Source organism: Helianthus annuus, chromosome 12 (assembly GCF_002127325.2).
Source record: "Helianthus annuus cultivar XRQ/B chromosome 12, HanXRQr2.0-SUNRISE, whole genome shotgun sequence".
NCBI classification, from domain to species: domain Eukaryota; kingdom Viridiplantae; phylum Streptophyta; class Magnoliopsida; order Asterales; family Asteraceae; genus Helianthus; species Helianthus annuus.
In genome coordinates, this window is record NC_035444.2 from 58,660,148 (window position 1) to 58,684,539 (window position 24,392).

The 24,392-nt window shown below is 35.1% G+C and overlaps 2 long non-coding RNA genes across 2 annotated transcripts; both read right to left on the bottom strand.

Moving 5' to 3' along the window:
• Positions 1-11,069: 11,069 nt before the first annotated feature.
• Positions 11,070-12,696, bottom strand: LOC118484714. The gene is made up of 2 exons (XR_004874140.1): positions 11,690-12,696; positions 11,070-11,251 (listed from the first exon to the last, which is right to left on the bottom strand). It is a non-coding gene; the product is annotated as an uncharacterized LOC118484714 (long non-coding RNA).
• Positions 12,697-16,886: 4,190 nt separating this feature from the next.
• Positions 16,887-18,513, bottom strand: LOC118484715. The gene is made up of 2 exons (XR_004874141.1): positions 17,507-18,513; positions 16,887-17,068 (listed from the first exon to the last, which is right to left on the bottom strand). It is a non-coding gene; the product is annotated as an uncharacterized LOC118484715 (long non-coding RNA).
• Between the last annotated feature and the right edge of the window lie 5,879 nt (positions 18,514-24,392).

Here is a 24,392-nt window from a genome sequence, read left to right on the forward strand (position 1 = left end):
ATTATTTTGTGGAGAACTGGTCTACAATGACAAAAAGTTTAGAGATCGGTTCCGTTTACTAAAATAATTATTTTTAAAGATTAGTGGAGACATCGAAGCAACTCAAGAATGGTTTCAAGGAGGTTACGACGCGAGGGGCAAACCAAGTTTCACGCCGATACAAAAATGTACGTCCGCCATTCGCCAACTAGCGATAGGTAACCCTCCCGATCAATTTGATGAATACCTAGCTATGTCGGACAAAACTTCGCGTGAATGTCTGCAATTTTTTTGTAACGCGGTCATTAAATTGTATGGTAAATAGTTTTTACGTAAACCGACGAGACACGACATCTCACGTATTTACGCCGTACATGAGGCTAGATGGCATTTTCTAGGGATGCTCTGTAGCATCGATTGTACACATATCGAGTCGAGAAATTGTCCAAGAGAGTTGCGAGGGGCGTATGTTAGGGGTGACGTCAAAAAACCAACCATCGTACTTGAAAACGTCGAATGATTTATGGTTTTGGCATTCATATTTTGGTGTTCCAGGTTCGAACAACGACATCAATGTTTTGCACACGTCGACGTTGTTCCAAACCGTAACAGATGGTACCGCACCCTTCTGTCCATTCTATGTTAACGGACGATATTACAAACGAGGCTTTCTTCTTGTCGATGGTATCTACCCATCATGGTTTGTTTTTGTGAAAGCTCCCTCATTTCATGTCGAGGCTAAAGAAAAGGCGTTCAAAAAGTTGTAAGAATCGGCAAGAAAAGATGTTGAGAGGGCTTTTGGTGTTTTAAAGGGTAGATGAGGTATACTAAGCCGACCGGTTCGTGCGATGAATAAGAAATCAACACATAGCATAGTATATGCATGTATCATATTGCACAATATGCTAATAAAAGGAAGACGGACGTGCAATATCTCCAGATTGGGTGCCAGATCCTCCTACACAAGTTCACATTCCTGAAAATATCCAACAAGACTTGCGTGATGAAGAAATGCACTTTCGGTTGAGATACGATTTAATTGAACTAGTAGGTTCTTTAGGTTTGGAATTTTCTGATTCGAACGAGGAGTAGAGTTTCTTTATGTATGTTTTATTTAATTGTAGTCTAAAATATTTCTAGTATTTGTAATTGAACTAGTAGGTTTTAATTTAAATGAAATTTAGAATTTAGAATTTATAATTTTAGTGTTTTATTTTTAATTTATAATTAAAAAAGGGTTGAGTGATGGAATTCCATCACAAGTGATGACCATTTCTACTAAAAAAGTTGTGAGTAATGAAATAATGGTTGATAACATGGCGGAACTTAATTGGATGTTGTGAGTGATGAGTGATCACCACCCCTACCCCCTAACGAAGAATATCCAACCTAGATCAAATTTGAAATTTATAAAAGACTTCGAACTAAAAGAACATTGAATGGTAATTAATGTGTTTAGTTTTAGAAAAAGTTAATACTCATTTTCGCCCCGTGGTTTATCCAATTATGGCTGTTCAGACCAAATTTTAAATTTGCATCATTTCATTGCTTGACATTTTTGAAACATGTCAGTTCCATAAAAAATGAGTTAATAGTCATTTTCACCCATGTGGTTTGTCCAAATATTCTATTCAACCTTAGCTTTTTGGATGAAATTGGCATATTTTAAGAATGTGAGGGACGAAAACGGTACATATTTGAAATTTGCCCCGAACTAATATAATTGGACAAATTATAAGAACGAAAATGACAGTTAACTCTTTTAGAAAACATATTGTAAAAGTCTTAGGCTATACGGAGTGGAGTCGGTAAACATGTTCGACACCGATCGGTGACCACCGCCAACCATTTTTACCGATCAATGTTACCGAATTGGGGGGTGTTTTCGGTGAAGGTTCACCGATTCGATGAGAGGGGGGAAGGGGGAGAGAGATGAGTATGTGGTGGGTCCATTCCTTCTCAACCAATCACACATTTTTCCTTTTTTTAAATAGTTCACCTAAACCCTATTAGGTAAACCTTCGCCAACGTTTTTGACCATTAAGTAAACAATTGACATGGCGCTATGTAACTGGATGAATTGGGAGTTTACCTATTCCATTAGGTAACCACTCCCTGCACCCTTAACCATCTCTTTTAACCTTTCCTCGAATGTATTTTGCAATGCTTAAACACATCCATGCCCGAGTTTAACTTCTGAAACTAGAAGTTCAACATAGATTTTCAAACCATAGTACTAGACTGTCGCAACATGGTTCGACCTTGATTTGACCGTCCTTATGTCATACACTTTTAATGTTCTTAAATTATTGATATAATTAAAGCACACCAAAACACCAAGCTCAGCCATGAGGTAAGTAGTGATGTAGTAAACAATCATAAAGCTAAAGCAAGCATAACAACATAGACGGAGCTTAGTTTAGACCAGGGTTGCTTGATTTTACCGAAAACTAAGTTCAAGAGTAGGAAATGCATATATGGACAGAAAAACATCACATGAACAAGAAGAGGAAAGATCGGTGGCATCTATTGTGTCCTTGCATGAATGCACATAAACACACGATTTACGGTTCTTTTTATCTTTTGGTTGCACCAAGACATTACTAAGGAGTTGTCGCATGTTGATGAACAATGGTCATGCATGATGATAACATTTTTGTTATGGACTAATACCATTGCAAGGTATGGGACTTGTCCCACATCGGTTGTATGGGCAACTAATGTGGGGTTTATAACCCAAATGGCACCCTTTCCCACTAGGCTAGTCTTTTGGGACAAGTTCTACCAATTGGGTTGTAACAATGGTATCAGAGCCAGACTCGTTTGTTGCCCACGGAGGAAGCCGTCACAACCAACGAGAACGTTGACCTTCCCAACGAGGACGTTGGTCCTTAAGAAGGGTCGATTGTTATGGACTAATACCATTGCAAGGTATGGGACTTGTCCCACATCGGTTGTATGGGCAACTAATGTGGGGTTTATAACCCAAATGGCACCCTTTCCCACTAGGCTAGTCTTTTGGGACAAGTTCTACCAATTGGGTTGTAACAATTTTATCCAAAAAATTAATGTTTTATTATACAAATTATATATCTATACTATATAATAAAAGAAACTTAATTAAGGACACATGTCATTATATGGTGAGTCCTCACCTAAACCCATTATTTAATATATGTATTTATTTAATTTAAAATAAAAGTTATATATTTATTTATTTAATTTTAAAATATTAGTTTTATCGTTCACCGTTTCGAATTAATTTATTAATTAAAGTCGTGACTTATCTTTTAAGATTTGGAAAACTTTCAGGTTTCTTATTTTTTATTTTAAAATATACGTTGATTTAATTTTATTATCCCTTTAATTTAAAATTATTTATTGTTTTCAAATATTAAATTGAGTTTCCTTATTTTCTTTAAAAGCACCTTTTATTTTGTTGATTTTTTAGTTAAAATCTTGAAAATTTTAAACATCATATCTTTCTATACTAATAAATGAAAATCTTTTTTTGGAAAAAAAAGAGTAAACTTTCGTTTTGCTCCTTGTGGTTTGGTCGTTTTAACGATTTTGCCTCAATTATTTAAAAATAGTCATTATCCTCCAATAGTTTGTTGTGTTTTTTCCAATCAGCTCAGTTAAATCATACACTTAAAGGAATGGTATTTCGGTAATGATATATATATGTACTAAATTATTTATTATTAGTTACTTAAATATGTTTTGTCTTTTTATTTATTGATACGGAATTAAGAAAAAATACAAAACCTATCTCTCTATACATAATTAAAACCCATCTCTCTCTATCTCTCTCTCTCTCCACCACCACCTGCCGAGCACTGCCACCACCACCATCACCTTCCAGCCGCCACCACCGTTTTCTCATAAAAAAAATACCCCCAAATCTGTTTGAATATGCTAAGCTTAAATTACGCCCCAAATCTGTTCAAATCTGCTAAACTTAAATCCAATTTGATGTTCTTAGCCATTACTTTAAAATTATTCAGTGTTCACCCTCGAAGAAAAATAACCCCAAAATTTGAACCTCAAAATCAAACCAAAAAATAACCAAGAACCTTGAACCACAAAATCCAACAAAAAATACCCAAATTCACCCAAATCCATCTCTTTTCCCCCAAACCGATCTTCATAAAATAGAAAGCTGAAACCAATCACCACTTCACCTTCAAAATCATCACAATCATTAAATCTGAAGATCTGAGATTTGAGCAAGGTTTGCATCTGAGCAAAACAGGTGGGTAGGGGGTGTCTGATGGTGGTGAATGTTTGGATCTGAGATCTAGGGATGATGATGAGGGGATGCTTTTTCAAAACAAGTGGGTTGGGCGGTGTGATGGTGGCAGGTGGGTTGTAGAGGACGACAACCATCGATTTGAGGTGGTTTCGTGGTGGTGAGGTGGTGGCGGTTGGTTGTTTGGCGGTGGTGGGGAGGTGGTGGCAAGGTGTTGATGGTCGGGTAGGGGTGGTGGTGTTGGTGGTCCAACGGAGCCGGTGCAAGGTGGTGGTGGGTGGGGGCGGTTGTTGGTAGTGGTGGAGAAGAGGGAGAATGTAGAAAGAGAGAAAGAGTGTAGAGAAAGAAGAGAAGAGAGAGGGCATAGAAAGAGAAAGATAGTGCATGGTTTTGTTATTCTTATATTCTTATATTATATGTATAATAATATAATCTTTATTTGTAATTTTACTAAAATACCCTTAGTTTTATATTTGAAGTTACCTAAATACCCTTCCAGCTAACAAACATTTCAGATGGAGTTAATGTCAGAGAGCAAAATGAAAAAAAAAAAACATAGCAAACTATAGGAGGAAAATGAGTATTTTTAAATGATTGGGGCAAAATCGTTAAAACGACCAAACCACAGGAAGCAAAACAGAAGTTTACTCTTTTTAAAAGATAAATCTGATGAATGTTTTTATTAACATATGACATTATATTTTTTCAACACGTGCAGTATACGAGTTTTTTTTAAGATATATATTCTTATTATTTATTATATAAAATTATATTTATGCAACCCGTGTAATACACGGGGTTTTAACCTAGTTTTGTTATATCAAAATCTCCAAACGTAGTGGTTTATTTATCAAACGATATGTCAAAATCCATGTTGATCTTTCATTTTTGTATATATCTTTTTGACGAATGACATAACGTACGTAGAGACATGACAACTTTATACCAACATGTAGTTTAGTTTGATGGTATTTGACAATATTGTTGACAGCTACTAACATGGAAGATAAACGTTATGATATTTCATATTGAATTAAAGAATATAAAACATCTCATAAGTATTATCTATTATTTTTGTCGACAATCATCTATAGGATCCAAATGTACAACTGAAATTAAAGTTATATTAGATAATGCCTCCCATTAGTGATATAATATACTACAATAGTGTTTTCTATATTATCTGATACTTCACATAGTCGGAGTGGAATGATATCAGACGTCTAGATTGGAGCCCTTAATAATGGAAACACAAGCATAAAAGTAGTGTTCTTGAATGTAAATATAAACTCAAATAATAAGAAAAACTCACAACTATAAACGGGGATATAATTTACGGCAATAATGGTTGCACCACCAATCAGGGGCGGACCTACGTTACGAGAAACGGGGTCCCCGGACCCCAATCTTTTTTTAAAAAGTAGTAGAAACGGTATATAAAATTGTCTATGGACCCCATAAAATAATTTAGTTGGACCCCATAACAATGAACGTAAGCCTAGTGCAGTGGTAAAACCCCTTGTTTGCACACAAAAGGTCATGGGTTCGATACCTGTTTCTCCGTTTGGGTCCGCCACTGCCACCAATGACGTAAAACTACTTGATAAGAGCTTCGAAAAATTGTGGCATCTATTGCATTCTTGCATGAGTCTTTAATGCACACAAACGCACGGTCCTGTTTATTTTTTGGTTGCACCAACACATTACTAAATATCAAATACAAATGAGTTTTTACCATGAGAAATGAAGAAACATTTTCTCGTTTTAATTTTTTTTTTCCGTCCACTTAAACATGATGTTTAGTTGAAAAATGTAAAACAAAAGTTCATGTATTTACTCTATTAGAGTAATCATGTTACTCTTAAGTAATTACATAATTACTCTGGAGTGATTACATAATTACTCTACTATTGTAAATATACGGAAAAAAAATTAGATTCTAAGACTGAAATACGTGCTTGAAAAGATGGGGAAAAGATTTAAAAAAAAGAATTTCTCTTCTTCATTTCTCACGTTTAATATATAAAACTCATTTGTATAATAACTTTATGCTCTCTAAATTATGTTGTCTCAATTACTTTAATCGAACTAACTAACATAAATAATTGATTCAGGATAAAATAAAGAGAAAATAATTTGAGTTGTACGAATAAAATCAACCTTCGATGATGAAACCTAGGTGAACCCCATGGTATACGTACGTAGCATGACGTAGATTATCGTAATAGAAACTGTTATATAGCATTTATTTCCTATTCGTTATTGTTCATGTTTATTTATATATACAATACACACACAATTTATCATTTTCGGATACATTGTTTACGAACCTAACCTCTACGCTTATAATACACCATGCTCACTAATATGAAAATAGTGTATTCAAAGTATGAATTTCTATCAATGGAAATGTGTCCTAATTGTGGTGACAAAATTATATGGTAATCATCAGTAACAATAGCCATGTGAAAGTAGCATTAATGTCACATCTTCTAAAATTAACCACTTTTGTTTAAGTTATCAATCATATTATTCTTCTAACAAAAAGCTATTAGTGTTATAAAACACTAAGAATAACAATAATAACAATGTAATGATTTTCTTATAAAAAACTAATGGCATGAGTATCGCCTGTTAAAAAATATATTAAGCATTAGGGTCTCTTAAAATCACGACAAAGTTTTGAATTTGTTTCAAGATCTTGTTTTTTTATTTTAAAAACAAAGCACCAAGAATTAAACAAGTAAAAATCAAACATGGTCTAGTCTTTTAAGTTTTTTAATTTCCATGTGTTTTAACCACTCGGTCACCCATAATTTTCTTTATTAAGTGGAAATCTGTGTATTTTTTTCTTCAAAATGCCTAATAATAATAATAATCTGCTAAACCTAATATTATAATTTTTCAAAAACAGAAATATTTTACGAGTAGGTGGTGTGGTGTCGGTGACTGTGAGACTGTGAGAAGGATATAAAGGCCCATTGAACTTTATAATTTTTTGGGTATAGGCCCACTTAAAGAAGGCAAATTGGCAAAATAGTGCTCCACTCCAAACAACTTTAAAGAGCAAAAATAAAGTACTATCTCAGTGAATTGATTTTCATTTATTAAGTTTTTCTTTACAGAGCAAAAATAAATTATTATCTCAAAAAAGAAAAAAAAATATCTATTTGATGATTGATTATATATTGTCTGCCATCATGGATTCGTGGATGCATATTTTAGTCGGAGCTCAATGATGATGCTCTGGTCCAATGCTCCAATGCTCCGTAAATGGGCCTAAAAAGGTTTGTATTTAGGCCCAGTTATGCTTCGTATTATAATTGTAAATAGCATATTTTCCCTATCTGTTGGGTCGGGTAACGGGTTTAATATGGTTTTTCAATTAAAAAAGGATATTGAATTTAAATAAGCTCAACTTTCATCAATTGGTCGATAGCAGTCCCAACTTTCAATTTATGCCACACTACTCTCAACTTTCAATTTATTGGCCGATAGAACTCTCAAACTAACCCAACACTAACCCAGTTTGCTAATGTCAGTTGCCACGTCACCAAACCAGTATCACGCCAGTTGCCACATCATCAAAAAGCCAAGTAAGATGTCACATAATCTGCCACGTCATCAAAAGCCAATTCAAACGCCACGTCAGCAAAAAATTCCACGTCAGATGGCACATCACCACACAAGTGCCACACATAAGTAAAAAACTAACTATGTTAGGGTTCAATTAGTTTAGAGGGCTATCGGCCAATAAGTTGAAAGTTGAGAGTAGTGTAGTACAAATCGAAAATTAAGAGTACTGTCGACCAATTGTTGAAATTTGAAGTTATTTAAATTAAATATCCCATTCAAAAAACAACGAGCAACAATAATTCACTTATTACACAGGAATGAAACTAAGTTATTACCCGAATACAATTAGAATAAGAATCAATTGATGCAGGGCCGGCTCTGGGCCTGGCAAACCCGTGCCAACGTCCGAAGCCTAAAATTTCAAAGGGCCCGAAATTCTTTATAAGCTTGTATATTTTTATTAAATTATATATTTAGTATATTCAATTATTCATCCATTTATTATACAAAAAAAAAAATATTGGTGATGTAGTACTGTAGTGGCAAAAACCATCTCAAAATAATATAAAGGTCTCAAGTTCGAGTTTTTGCTCCATCACTAAGTTTTTATTTTTGTAATTCATTTACCTTTAACCATAATTTTGGGCTCAATTCTTTTCGTCGCCCGAGGCCTAAATTTTTTCAAGAGTTTTCGGGGACAGCTCTGAATTGATGTTACTTTTCCAATTAAAAATATGTCTAAATCTTTTTCATTTTTACTCCCAACCAAAGACTAAATCTACCTCGTAATTTAATTTGAGATGATTGTAGCTTAGACCCTCTGTAGTGGGACGTGATAAATGTTTTTTTTCTCCTATGGCGCCTCATAACGCTCCAAACACCACGACGGACGGCGTTATAGGGGCTTTTTTGGTGGGTGGCACCATGCATATACCGGCGCTATATGTGTTTGGTTTTCTACCTTTGGCCAATCAAGAAAGAGCATAGGGTTTTTATAATTAATTAAAAAAATTGAAAATTAATAATTAGGTAATGATGGGTACGGACTTTATGACTACGGGCTCTAGTGATATAACGCCCCATAAAGCTTTTGTGTGACATGGCACGACACGTGTCGCATAACGCCCACAAAGGGGCTATGACTACGGATGGCCTTATTAGAAATATCTAAAAAAGGTTTGGTAGCTTTAACGAATAATATAAAGACATGGGTTAAGTTATTCTACAAAGACTTCTAATTGTAAGAAGTGTAAGAAGGATTTATAGAGTGACAAGTGTCCAATAACCTAAATTAAACCCACTACATCACCACCCAAAACCTAAACACCCACCCCCACCCCACCCCACCCCACCCCACCCCACCACCACCCAAAAACCTAACCCCCCTACCCACCACCAAAAAACCTAACCCCCCCCTGTCACACCCCAACCAATGGCGGAAACATCGGGATGAGACGAAGTGTGAAGATTGCTAGAGACATCATAACGCTATTTGTGACAATATTTAATAAACCGATTTCATTTCATAAAGTAAATTGTCAACATTACAAGAAATTCAAATACAACAAGTTCAAAGAAGTACATAACAACATAAGCAAAATTGGTACAACATATTAAACCTAAACGTCTATGTGTGTATCTAGGCATCAACGCTACTTCTTTTCATAGCACCATCATCATCAACCTGTAACATGTTTAAAATACAATTCAATGCAAAAGCAAAGGCGAGTATACAAGTTTGATACGTACATAACAAAAGATAAGTTTTAAACAATTCCTCATAGCAAGCATTCGATTCAAGATAAACAATAAATTTGGCATGTGTCTAACATATTGTGACACTCTAGGTTTTTCCGAACGAACATCTTGTAATATCTTTGTGTATATATATGTTATTAAATGGAAACGTGACCTTTTGCATGACATGTGTTGTATGTATGTATTATATATATATATGTATGTGAGTCGAGACCACGACTCGAGACCACTCGGTCTCGAGTGGGCCTCTTGGGTCGTAACCGGTTTGGGCCGAAACCCCTTAGCCTACTTCGAAACCTCATATAAAAACCCCAAACCTTTCCCCACTCCTTCATTTGTTACACAAACACACAAACACTCCTTTCCCTCTCACTAGAAAACCCTCAACAACACCACTTTCCTTCTCTAAATTTTCGGTTCAAGCTTGGAGCAAATCGGTAACAACAAAGGATCTCGGTCAAGAAACTCGGTCAAGATCATCACCACAAGTCGGACATTTCATTCTCTCATTTTTCTTCCTTCATTTCGGCACCTTCTTCACAACCGGTTAGTGTTCTATTATGTGTGTAGGATTTATGTGTGTTGAATGAACTAAAAAGTGCTCGGTTAGAAGTGTTATGCATGATTTTTAGGATGATTTGTGAGTTTGACATTATGTGTAAACCATTATGTTTGAATGCTTGATAACATGTTTATAAATGACTAACAAATGGTAGTTTAAGAATGATTGTGGCCAACCAAACTATGCTTCATTGTTTCTTGCAAAATGGTCTTGATAAAACATATGATTTTGGTTCATAAAAATGTATGATCATGTTAAAGTGAAAACCCTAAAATAATGAACTTGTTATGAACATGATTGAATGATAGTTGAAGATGTGAAAACCCTTATGATTTGATCCATTTTTACTAATAGACAGATTAGGAAAACTTGTTTGTTAAACCTCATTGGTTGTTTCCTGATTTGGGCCTGATGCCTTGTACCATTAGCCTGACTAAGTCTGAATCAACACGTGAACAAGAAAAGGACAGCATTGCGACTCGAGACCACACAGTTGCGACTCGTAACCACAGCATGACAACTCGAAACCGCAACGGTTGCGACTCGAGACTACGACGGTTGCGACTCGTAACCACAGCGTGACAACTCGAGACCGCAACGGTTGCGACTCGCAACCACAGCGTGACAAGCCGAGACCTCCTGATTGCGACTCGAGACCACCTTGTTGCGACTGGGCTGTCCACTTTGGTTATTGGGCCAGAATGTGTTAATATGGGCTACCTGTTAACTGGACTATCTGTTGCTGAAGTTCTGTTTGAATGTGTGAATGTTAGGGCCGGCCCAATAACCCACTGTATGTTGTATGCATGTTACGTGTTAGTTATGAGTAGATTATACGTGATTGCTCGTACACCATGTCACACCCCAACCAATGGCGGAAACATCGGGATGAGACGAAGTGTGAAGATTGCAAGAGACTTCATAACGCTATTTGTGACAATATTTAATAAACCGATTTCATTTCATAAGTAAATTGTCAACAATACAAGAAATACGAATAACAACAAGTTCATAGGAAATACATAACAACATAATCAAAATTGATACAACATATTAAACCTAAACGTCTATATGCGTATCTAGGCATCAACGCTACTTCTTTTCATAGCATCATCATCCTCAACCTGTAACATGTTTAAAATAAAGTTCAATGCAAAAGCAAAGGCGAGTATACAAGTTTGGTGCATACATAGCATAAGATAATAGTGTGAACAATTCCTCATAGCAAGCATGCGATTCAAGATAAACATTAAATATGGCATGTGTATAACATATCAAACCAAGAAAACGCAACTTGCTCATGACATAACCAAAGTTTCAGTAGAGGCGGGTCGTTAATCCTATAGCGCTACATATGTCAAGGTTTGGCTCGTACGAAGTTAATGATAAGTTCAACACATAAGAATCACCCAAATTTAAAGTATCAAGCCATCACATATACAAGCATTGTTATAGGAATGTTCGTGTGTTTAGACAAAAGTTCATGTGTAAGTTTCAATAGGTAAACATGTTACACCCCAAAAGTGGTAAAAGTAAAAGGGGAAAAGTACGAGTATACTCACAAAATTGCATATGCTTTCCGATTATCCATGAGTGGCGAGTTGTTAGAGAATAAGGATTTATTGGCAAGGTTTCTTGATATTTAGGAAGTGGTGAGATTCGGGATTTAGAAATTAAAGTATCAAAAGTATGTATATGAAAATATTATCTAGTTCTAAGAGCTCGTTTATGACACCATATTAAGTGGTTTCATGGGTCCCAAATTGCCCATTGGAATCATAACAAATAACTTAGAATCTTAGATATGTTAGCCTAGGTTTATGACGAATAATCACAACTTGATTACCATCACAAATTCAGCCATGTATTGTATAATTATATGTATATTTATAAGGTAATAATATGACCTAAACTATGTCCAATCAAAGAATGTCATGTAGTATCATGTATTGTCAAGCATGGAGGTTGAAACCTCATTATATGATTCACCACTACACACACCGTCATGAAGATGGTGGGAGGGTCATGAACAACAAGAAAGTAAATCTAATCTAATCAAGTCATAAAAGTGTTCAAATGAAGGAGTGGAACTTAGTTTGGAAGGCCAAAGCCTCCATTTGTTCACACTTCACAAGTCACAAGTTCATCATATAGAAAATGATGACTTGTGCTTGTTTTCATCATTCGATTATCAAGTTTAAACAGAAATTAAATGGGTGTTTGAACCCAAAACTTTGATGGAAATCCCCTAAACACAAACCCACAACCATGGACTAAGTTGTGAGCTTGGTGGGAACAAGATTCCACTAAGTTTTCTATCAAAACGTGATCATAAAAATAAATAAAAACGAGCAGAATTTTATGTGCACTTTGGACCTCAAAAATGGTGAGGTTTCACCTTAGTTTGCCCAAGCAAACTTGTGAAAACCTTCCTAGAGGTTATCCAAGTGTTAAGAAGAAAGAAACAAGAAGAAAATAGATGATGAAGTGAGTTAGAACTCACTTTGAATCCCTTAAACTTTCTGCTCAAAGCTGAATATTTTTGAGTGAATTAGAGTCTATTTTAAGAGTGTTTAGAAGGTTTGTAAAGTGGAAAAAAAATGAGGGAAGTGTGGTTTATAAAGGAAAGGATTAGGGTTAGTGTTAAGAGGGTAATTAATATAAGTTGGTGGGAGTTGAACAATAAAAAAAAATGAGCCAAAAATAATTAGCCAATAAGGCGGCAAGAATGCTACACTTCGGATCATGCTGGCCGTAATATTGGCCTTATTCAGTTGATATGTTTATTTGATTGGCCACTCATATTAATCTATTATTAGATATTTAGTGTCTAAAAAAACATTTAGTAGAAAAAATAATAAAAAAATGGTCCAATAAAGGTTGTCCAGCCAAAACATGGCTGTAGAGTGTAATCGGCCAAAAGCCTTTACCTTTTCCTTCTTTTTTTTTGAAATCGTAAGTTTAGAATAATATTATGTATTATTAATATTCTATTATTATTATATTACTAGATTTATTATTTTATTAGTAGGATTATTATTATTTTATTATCAGAATTTAACTACGTATTTAATAGTTAACAAGCACGTATAAGTTATGAGTACCAGTATGTCGAGTATCGGTTGCGCGTATGTATTCGAGATTGGTGATGTAAAACCCAAGTATTGTAACACGTATAAAAAATAGTATTTCATTACGATCAAAGTCTCGGATTTTACAATGGCTGGAAACGAAATACGATTACAAGAAATACAAGCTTCCCAAAAATAGAGTTTCACACAATGGTTTCTAAATATGGAAAGTTTGAAAACGCAGGGCGTTAGAGTCTCCACTCCTTTAGCAAATTTCGTCCCGAAATTTATTCAAGAGGTAGACTTGAAGAGTTTTGGTAAAAATTTGAGACTTGGAATTTTTGAAACGTTTTGAAAGGTACGAAATCTTGGGAGAATAGTCCTAATAGTTTTGTAAACTGATTTGTTTGGCTAAAATGGTTTAGAGGCATAAGCACGAGTGAAACGTGCATAAGTAAAATGATTTTGAATATATAAATTTGGAGTTGCTTTACCAACGTGCTGTATTTATGAAGGAGGCCTTTATAAAACAGTTTGAAATCAATACAAGTGAGGTAGGTTGTATAGGAAGTTTCGTGGGTAGTATAAAACCACATATTCGTAAAAATTGCTTCTCGAGTGGAACGAGAAAGTTTGGTAAAATAAAGTGTTAGCGACCTACTAAATACGTTTACACCAGAATAAAGAATAGAAAGACGATCCCAAAGGTAATAGGATAAGTTAGGATTCGAATGTTTAAACAAGCTTGACTGCGAACGAGTTTTGTATAAAATAATACGAGTATAGAATGAACGAATGGCTCTTAAAGAGTACAAGTATGTGAATAGCATAAGTGTTGGATAGATGAACATAGTGTGTTAAGGATGAAGTCTCGTCATGAATAATCGGATATAATGCGTTTGTGAGTTGCGTGAAGTTGTATTAGGTCAAAAAGGTCTGCAACACACTGAATTTCTCATGGCACGTTTTACGAAAGTTTGGTAACATGGTGAAAACACTTATATATAGGAAGTACCAGCGGCGTATCCACCATGTTTTAACCACATTACGTCCGTTTCGTTACTCGGGGTCATGTTACGTTCCGTGTCTTACCATACACAGTAGTACACTCTATGGTTCTCATACGCCTATCACTATAATCCCGTGTGCACCCGTGATTATTTTGATCGTCGCATGATCCGCATAGCTTGTACTAGTTGTGTATGAATCGGGGTATACATAAAAAAAATTTAGAATGTGTACGTACAAGAATGTAGTATATAAGCAAGTCCATGTTTAAGTATGTGTGGGACACACGCAAGCGAATCCCTCGGGTTGCGCTCGCGTATAGGTACGAAAGTATGAATCATGAGTAAGGATGAAAGTATGAGCATAAGTTTAAGTATGAATACGCATGTATGTATGAGCATAAACATAAAACGTGTAAGTAGCATGTGTACAAGTAGAAGCGTAAAACGTATAAGTAGTATGCGTATAAGTACAAGCACAAGACGTATGAACATAGGTGTAGGTATGAAAAATAAATATTGCGTAAATAGTGTTTGTTGGGACACCACGGATCTAAGTGTATAAAACATCAAAAGGTCGAGTATGTAAATACGAATGATATAAATGATGTTATCGCGAGGTATCGACCAAAATGTGTACGATGATATGCATGTATAGTTGTTTAAATGAAACATTGAGTTTATCGAATCAAAATTAGGTTGACCTTGGTTGAAAGGGTAGAATATAGTTGTGTATGTAAGAGGATATAAAGTACTAATTGGTTAAGCATAATGTATTTTTGTAATGATTGAAATGCTACTTTTGTAAAAAAAAAAAAAAAATTCATGTAAGTCAAAGATTGTCGGTTCCCATGAAGACTTCTTGCCCGCGTGTTTTGTAAATTGGTGTAGGAAAAAGGTTTTCGTTAAAAAGTAAGTTCGTTTCATCAAATAAGAAATTATGAATTTAGGAGGTCCTTGTGAAAACTAGGATCTTTAGAAGGGAAATTTAGCAAAAGGACTTAGAAATAAAAATAAAATAACAATTGATTTGTTGGTGTTGGAAAAGGGTATTTGGTAAAACAATCATATAACTTCTATAAGATCTTATAAGTATTCGGGAAAGGTTGGTTGGATTTTGATTAAATGTAGAAGGTGGGCGTGTTTTAGTGATTAAGTCGAATATGAAGTTCATGGACAAGAGTTTCATTGAACCGATTAAATTGATAGGTAGCATTTCGTAAGGTTTTGAAGTTCGAGCAATAAAACGTTTTAAGACATGATTATGAATTTCGCGTATATGAGTTGAGTGAAAATAGATTGTAGAATAAAAAGTACGTTTGATAAAACAATGTATTTCGAAATCTGTATGAGTGGGTATTTTTAAATAACATTAAACAATTTGGGTATAAAGTATGATCGAGTTTGCCTAATAAGATGTTTCGAAAGAGAAGTTTTGGTAACGGTCACCTAAGTTAGGGAATCACCCCTAACTCGTTGGTGAGGTCGTTTTAAGGAAAAGGGAGTGGAGCTAATCGTCCAGGTAAGGAAGTCACTCCCATCTCGATGATATTTCTCCAATTGTCGTTACAAGGAAAACGAATTTAAATTATATGAAATCATGCATATGTATAAATGTATGGAAAAGGTTCAATATGTTGTGTGTGTGAAAAGAGAAATCGAAAGTAAACTCGAGTTTGAAAGATTGCATCGTATAAATAAATAATAGAAACACATGTTTGACCAAAGTTTGGAGTGTTCTAAACGGAACTTTGACTAACCAAAGTGGTCGAAAAGTCTTTTGAATTTGAGGAGCATGCTTTGGCCTAATAGGTAAAATACTCTCGCCGACAAGTCGGTTAACGGTATTTACCCTTCCGGTTACTACATGTCCCAAATCAATCGAAATTTCGAGACTTGGCGGGATTTATGAAAAAAATCAAGGAGTGGAACTAGTCGCCAAGGTGCGGGTTTCACCCCTAACTTGACGGTTTCGTATCCTAAGTGTGGTTGATACTCGTCGGGTCAAAATTTAATTTCAACACTTTGACGAGGGTCCACTAGAATTTGAAATTTGAACTTCTCCATCAAGGTGAGGATTTCACTCCTAACTTGATGGTGAATTTCGTGTAAAAAGAAAAGAAAAGTGGATGGATTGAGAGTTGTTCACCAAATTATGGGTTTCACGCCTATTTTGGTGAACTCGTCTCGTTTGTGTAATATGTGTGTTGTCGGATTTAGAATAATCGAGTAAAACGCGTGAGGAAAAGTGTATATTAAAGATTAAACAAACAAGTATAACATGTCAAGAACATCACAATAAAAGTGAAATGATGAAACGAATATTAACGCATAAAAAGTATGTCAAGAACACACATAAAGGATAAAATGAAGAAACAAGTATTAACACATAATAAAATCAAGTATAGCATGTTAAGTGTTAACCCACAAGTGACACATATGCTTACAAGATCAAAAGAGAATAAATAAAAGCAAATAAGATAGCATGCTAGTAATTTCAAGTAAAACATACGAATAAAGCTCTAGAACTATAGACTAGGTTAAAGCATTCCTACTTTTCCTAATTCCCTATAGTTATGGCTCTGATACCAATCTGTCACACCCCAACCAATGGCGGAAACATCGGGATGAGACGAAGTGTGAAGATTGCAAGAGACTTCATAACGCTATTTGTGACAATATTTAATAAACCGATTTCATTTCATAAGTAAATTGTCAACAATACAAGAAATACGAATAACAACAAGTTCATAGGAAATACATAACAACATAATCAAAATTGATACAACATATTAAACCTAAACGTCTATATGCGTATCTAGGCATCAACGCTACTTCTTTTCATAGCATCATCATCCTCAACCTGTAACATGTTTAAAATAAAGTTCAATGCAAAAGCAAAGGCGAGTATACAAGTTTGGTGCATACATAGCATAAGATAATAGTGTGAACAATTCCTCATAGCAAGCATGCGATTCAAGATAAACATTAAATATGGCATGTGTATAACATATCAAACCAAGAAAACGCAACTTGCTCATGACATAACCAAAGTTTCAGTAGAGGCGGGTCGTTAATCCTATAGCGCTACATATGTCAAGGTTTGGCTCGTACGAAGTTAATGATAAGTTCAACACATAAGAATCACCCAAATTTAAAGTATCAAGCCATCACATATACAAGCATTGTTATAGGAATGTTCGTGTGTTTAGACAAAAGTTCATGTGTAAGTTTCAATAGGTAAACATGTTACACCCCAAAAGTGGTAAAAGTAAAAGGGGAAAAGTACGAGTATACTCACAAAATTGCATATGCTTTCCGATTATCCATGAGTGGCGAGTTGTTAGAGAATAAGGATTTATTGGCAAGGTTTCTTGATATTTAGGAAGTGGTGAGATTCGGGATTTAGAAATTAAAGTATCAAAAGTATGTATATGAAAATATTATCTAGTTCTAAGAGCTCGTTTATGACACCATATTAAGTGGTTTCATGGGTCCCAAATTGCCCATTGGAATCATAACAAATAACTTAGAATCTTAGATATGTTAGCCTAGGTTTATGACGAATAATCACAACTTGATTACCATCACAAATTCAGCCATGTATTGTATAATTATATGTATATTTATAAGGTAATAATATGACCTAAACTATGTCCAATCAAAGAATGTCATGTAGTATCATGTATTGTCAAGCATGGAGGTAGAAACCTCATTATATGATTCACCACTACACACACCGTCATGAAGATGGTGGGAGGGTCATGAACAACAAGAAAGTAAATCTAATCTAATCAAGTCATAAAAGTGTTCAAATGAAGGAGTGGAACTTAGTTTGGAAGGCCAAAGCCTCCATTTGTTCACACTTCACAAGTCACAAGTTCATCATATAGAAGATGATGACTTGTGCTTGTTTTCATCATTCGATTATCAAGTTTAAACAGAAATTAAATGGGTGTTTGAACCCAAAACTTTGATGGAAATCCCCTAAACACAAACCCACAACCATGGACTAAGTTGTGAGCTTGGTGGGAACAAGATTCCACTAAGTTTTCTATCAAAACGTGATCATAAAAATAAATAAAAACGAGCAGAATTTTATGTGCACTTTGGACCTCAAAAATGGTGAGGTTTCACCTTAGTTTGCCCAAGCAAACTTGTGAAAACCTTCCTAGAGGTTATCCAAGTGTTAAGAAGAAAGAAACAAGAAGAAAATAGATGATGAAGTGAGTTAGAACTCACTTTGAATCCCTTAAACTTTCTGCTCAAAGCTGAATATTTTTGAGTGAATTAGAGTCTATTTTAAGAGTGTTTAGAAGGTTTGTAAAGTGGAAAAAAAATGAGGAAAGTGTGGTTTATAAAGGAAAGGATTAGGGTTAGTGTTAAGAGGGTAATTAATATAAGTTGGTGGGAGTTGAACAATAAAAAAAAAAATGAGCCAAAAATAATTAGCCAATAAGGCGGCAAGAATGCTACACTTCGGATCATGCTGGCCGTAATATTGGCCTTATTCAGTTGATATGTTTATTTGATTGGCCACTCATATTAATCTATTATTAGATATTTAGTGTCTAAAAAAACATTTAGTAGAAAAAATAATAAAAAAATGGTCCAATAAAGGTTGTCCAGCCAAAACATGGCTGTAGAGTGTAATCGGCCAAAGCCTTTACCTTTTCCTTCTTTTTTTTTGAAATCGTAAGTTTAGAATAATATTATGTATTATTAATATTCTATTATTATTATATTACTAGATTTATTATTTTATTAGTAGGATTATTATTATTTTATTATCAGAATTTAACTACGTATTTAATAGTTAACAAGCACGTATAAGTTATGAGTACCAGTATGTCGAGTATCGGTTGCGCGTATGTATTCGAGATTGGTGATGTAAAACCCAAGTATTGTAACACGTATAAAAAATAGTATTTCATTACGATCAAAGTCTCGGATTTTACAATGGCTGGAAACGAAATACGATTACAAGAAATACAAGCTTCCCAAAAATAGAGTTTCACACAATGGTTTCTAAATATGGAAAGTTTGAAAACGCAGGGCGTTAGACACCAAACCTGACCTATACTGGTAACCATGTTAGGACGTGGTGACCAACGTGTTTGACAAAGTAACCTAATCTGCCGAGCAACCCAAGGTGAGTTCACACACTAAAAGCATGCGTCCCGCGGAGGGACACGAACAAACTACCAACTTTGGGAAAACACTTTAACCCATTACTCCGGGGGAAACCAGAATGGGTAATTACTATCTCCGGGGGAGATACGTTTGGATATTATTTATAAATCACAACTAGCCATGCTAAACGAAACTCTATCACTTTAAGTCCCTGCTTACAGTACCGATTAATCGCCGGGGGCGAACGGGTTATTAGTTGATAGCGCTATTAGGTTTGACAACCTCACACCGTGACCGGGGGAGATCGGGCGTGAACTAGTAGACCTTGCAACATGGTCAATGACGATAGACATTGACTCGGGGCACAACAACTTTCCGTCAACAGTTTCGGTATCTACAGTTTAGTGAGCTTACAGATGGGGTAGCTCCCCACAACGTGATTATAAATGCTTTATCTAAACAACTTAAGTTTTTAGTAAACTAAAACTGGACAACTAGTGAACTCACTCAGCATTATTGTTGACCCCCCTTACTGCATGCTTTGCAGGTAACCAGTGACTTAGGAGCTGCTGCTTGGGGATGTGTAGTGTTCGTCAAAACCCGTGTGTTGGGTTTAATTATCTTGAACTAAGAACTATCTTTAAAACTATTTGGTTTATGCTTCCGCTGTTTTGTTTAACTAATTATCGAACTTAAACTACGATGTTGCTAACTACTTCGGGTAGCAAATATTTCTACTATAAATCAATGCTCAGTATAATTAGTGGCTGGATCCTGGTCGGTCACGCCTCCAAGCGGTGGTGTTCCGTATGTGGTTTTTGGGGGTGTGACACATATCAAACCAATAATGAAACGGAAGATGCTCATGACATAACCACAAGTTTACGGGCGGGTCGTTAATCCTATAGTGCTACATATGTCACGGTTAGGCTCGTACGAAGTTAATGATAAGTTCAACACATAAGTATCACCCAAGTTTAAAGTATCAAGTAATCAAATAAGCATGCGTGTAATAGGAATGCTTATGTATTATGATAAAGTTTGTGTGTAAGTTTATAAATAACATGTTACACCCCAAAAAGTGGTAAACGAAAAAGGGGTCAAGTATACTCACAAGGCTTGCATATGCTTTCCGATTATCCAATTGTTGACGAGTAGAGATTTAGAGTCCGAATGTATAAGGGTTAAAGTTCAAGTATGTTTAGAGTCGAGATTCGGTGTTTAAAACAACATAAAAATAAGATATGAGAATAACATGGAAAATAATCATTTAGTACATATGATGCTTGTTCTTGACACTAGGAAACTCGAAGGAGTTTAGATATTTTCATGGAACAAGGTTCCATTAGAATCGTGACAAGTTATCATAGTCTAGGATGATGTAATCTAGTACCCCGACATATGAACACTAGTTCATCATCAAAGATTCGATTATTCGAATAATATGTTTAGGTTATATAATATATGTCCAATAGTTCAAGCATGAGGTAGAAGATTAAAATCTTCATTTTGGTACCTCTGAATGTCATAGAAATCATGTAGGAGGTAGGAAGATCAAATCTTCCATTTAGGCACCTCTATGTGTTCACCACTACACTTGATGTAAAAAAAACAACCAAGGAGGGTCATGAACATACAATAAAGAATAAGAAACATACACACTAACTAAGAGAAATCATCAAATCATGTGAGGATTATATGTTTGGACAACCCAAGTTGTTCCATAATCACTCATGTATCAAAGACAAAGTTTGACATGACTTGTGGGTTAAAAACCCTAAACAAAACACCAAGTTTATGAGGTTTAATCCTCTGATTTTTAAGTGTCTCAACCTTGTTTTTAATCCTAACCAACCACTAAAGTGTTGTAAGCATTAGAACATAGGTTTGAGATGAGATAGACTCAAGTTTGGTAAAAAAATAACAAGGATTTCATGAAAACAAAAACAATCAGTGGACTTTGGAGCCTTTTTGCCGGAGTTCCAAGGACTTATTTACTGTGAAAAACCCATGGAAACGTAAATAAGGTCAATACAAAGTAGTAGGAAAAAGAATCGAGTGAATCGGATAAGAATTGAGTGAGTTATGCTCATTTTCGTGAAGGGGTGTCAATCTGCTCGAACCCTTGCTTTCAGCTACGGTTTGGAGGATGTTTTGAGAGTTTTTAGTGTTGCAAAAGTGGTAGGGAGGCTGGTTATAAGTGGTATTTATAGGGGGAAGGATTAGGGTTTCAATGGGTTGGGCTTTGGAAGTGTTTAGAAGGGGTTACACCTTGAAACTAGCCCACAAAACCCAACTATATGGGGCTGAATTTTGCTGAATTGGGGCTGCCATATTTCTTTATTTTTTTATTTTTTTAAAACATTATAATGAATAATTTTGTTAATTAAGTTGTGTAATAATATGCAACAATGTTTCCCCTAACTTGTAACAAGGTGAAATATGAAATAAAACATGATTTAACTAGGTAAAAAGTGTAATGTACAAGTATGTAACATGTTTGTAAGTCACAAGTATATGTCACATATTAGATGATTAACCGTTGTATAAATAAGCATATTATTAGGGGTTTTTAGGTATCAACAATTTAAGGACAAGCATGCACATGCATCGTGAATAAGTATCGTATAAGTATGAATTACAAATAAGGATTCGATGTACAATGAATTCGAACGTATGAACATGTATGAATATGTAGATGGTGAATTTAAAGAAATACGAATTTTATTTATGATCCAAGTCTCGGATTTTACAACGAAAAGACGACTACAATAATACAAGATTTCCAAAAATAGCATTACAAGGCAAACTTTCTAATTATGGAAAGTATGAAAAAGCAGGGCGTTACAGTCTCCCCTCCTTTAGGAAATTTCATCCCGAAATTTATTCAAGAGGAAGACCTTGGAGAAAAAGCATTTTGGCTAAAAGAATTGAGACTTGGGAGTTTTGAAACGTTTAGAAAAGTACGAAATTTTGAAGAACGATAGGATAGGAATTTGTTTGACTAAAATGAGTTGAGGCGTTTAAGCATAGGTAAAACGTGTATGCGTGCGCATAGGCAAAGGAGTTTAAATAAGTTTGAATGTCCCAGAATGGAGAGGTATCTTTAAAATATGATATCCAAGAAGTATAACTTTCGTATAATGCGTTTAGTATTTTGATGAAAAGTGTGGTAGTTTGCATGGGGTGTCTAAAGGATAGTATAAAAATCACATTTTCGTAAAAATTGTTTATTGAGAGTAATGAAAAGATTTGGTACTTTGAATAACGCGTTAAAGGTATACTAAGTACATTTACATAAGAATAAAGAATAGGAAGACGGTTTTAAAGATAATGAGATAAGTTAGGATTTGAATGTTTAAACAAGCTTGATTGCGAACGGGGTTCATATGAAAGAAAGGATAATGGAGAATAATAGGAGTATGGGGTGAACAATTGACACTAAATGAATGTAAGTATATGAATGATATAAGTATTAGATAGACGAAAGTAGCGTGTTAAAGATGAAGTCTCGTCATGGATAATCGGATATAATGCGTTTGTGAGTTATTTAAAGTTTGTATTAGGTCAAAGGGTCTGCAAAACACTGAATTTCTCATGGCACGTTTTACGACGGTTTGGTAACATGGTGAAACGCTTATATATAGGAAGTACCAGCGGCGTATCCACCATGTTTTGACCATGTCACGTCTGTCTCGTATTCGGTGTCAGGTTACGTTCCGTGTCTTACCATACACTGTAATACACTCTATGGTTCTCATACGCCTATTACTATAATCCCGTGTGCACCCGCGATTATTTTGATCCTCGCATGATCTGCATAGCTTGTACTAGTTGTGTATGAATCAGGGTATACATAAAAAGAATAAGAATGTGTACGTATAAGAATATAGTATGTAAGCAATTCCATGCTTAAGTATGTATGGGACCCACGCAAGCGAATCCCTCGGATTACGCTCGCGTATAGGTATGAATGTATGAATCATGAGTATAAGCAAAATTATGAGCATAAGTATAAGTTTAAGTATGAATATACACGTAAGTATGGGTATCGAACGTACGAGTAGTATGAGTATACGTGTAAGCATGAAACGTATAAATATAATTATAAGTTTGATAACCCCCCCCCCACCCCTCAAAAACCTAAAAAAACCTAACCCCACCCCCCCTCCACCCCCCAAAAACCTAAAAAAAATCTAAAAAAAAAAACTAAACACCCACCCCCACCCCCACCCAAAAACCTAAACCCCCACCCCCGGTAAAAAAAATGTTTTTTTTTTTTTGTGGGTGATGGGGGGTGGGGGTTTAGGTTTTTGGTAGTGGTGGATGTTAATTTTTTTTTTTTTTTGTGTAGTGGGTTTTTTTAGGTTATTGGACACTTGTCACTTTATAAATCCTTCTTACATTTCTTACAATAAGGATCCTTTGTATTTGATCCTAATCCATAAAGACATGTATCTGAATTTAATTACATAGTCAAAGTTTGTCAAAATTTTGTTAGCGTTTATTTCTTTTCCTAATTTCCGAATTCGGCGTTGTGTGGATATTAATGCTTCAAAAGTCGTCTATGCGGATCCAAAACTCTTCCATCATACTAAACTAACGGGTTGTTTGTTTATCTCTTAATGAATCTCTTAATGGTTCAGACCTTTTACTGGTTCAGACCTCTTACTGGTTCAGCACTTAATGGTTCAGACTGTTTATTTTGTGAGCAGATGTCTGAATGGTTCAGACATTTACCTCTGAATGATTAAGTTTTATACAGAGCCTGAATGGTTAAGACCTCTAATCTGAATTGGTCAGACATTTGCCTCTGAAGGGTTAATCATTATACTGTCTCTTAATGGTTCAGACATCTTACTGGTTCTGCACTTAATGGTTCAAACCTTTTACTGGTTCAGTACTTAACCATTCAGAAGTTGCCAAACAACCCCTAAAAGTGGACTCTTAATCAACACTAGAAACCGGGATTGACAAGATATCCACGAAAATAAATGATATAAAAAATCAAATTTTTACAATTATAAAATACGAAGAATTTTGTTTCCATAATA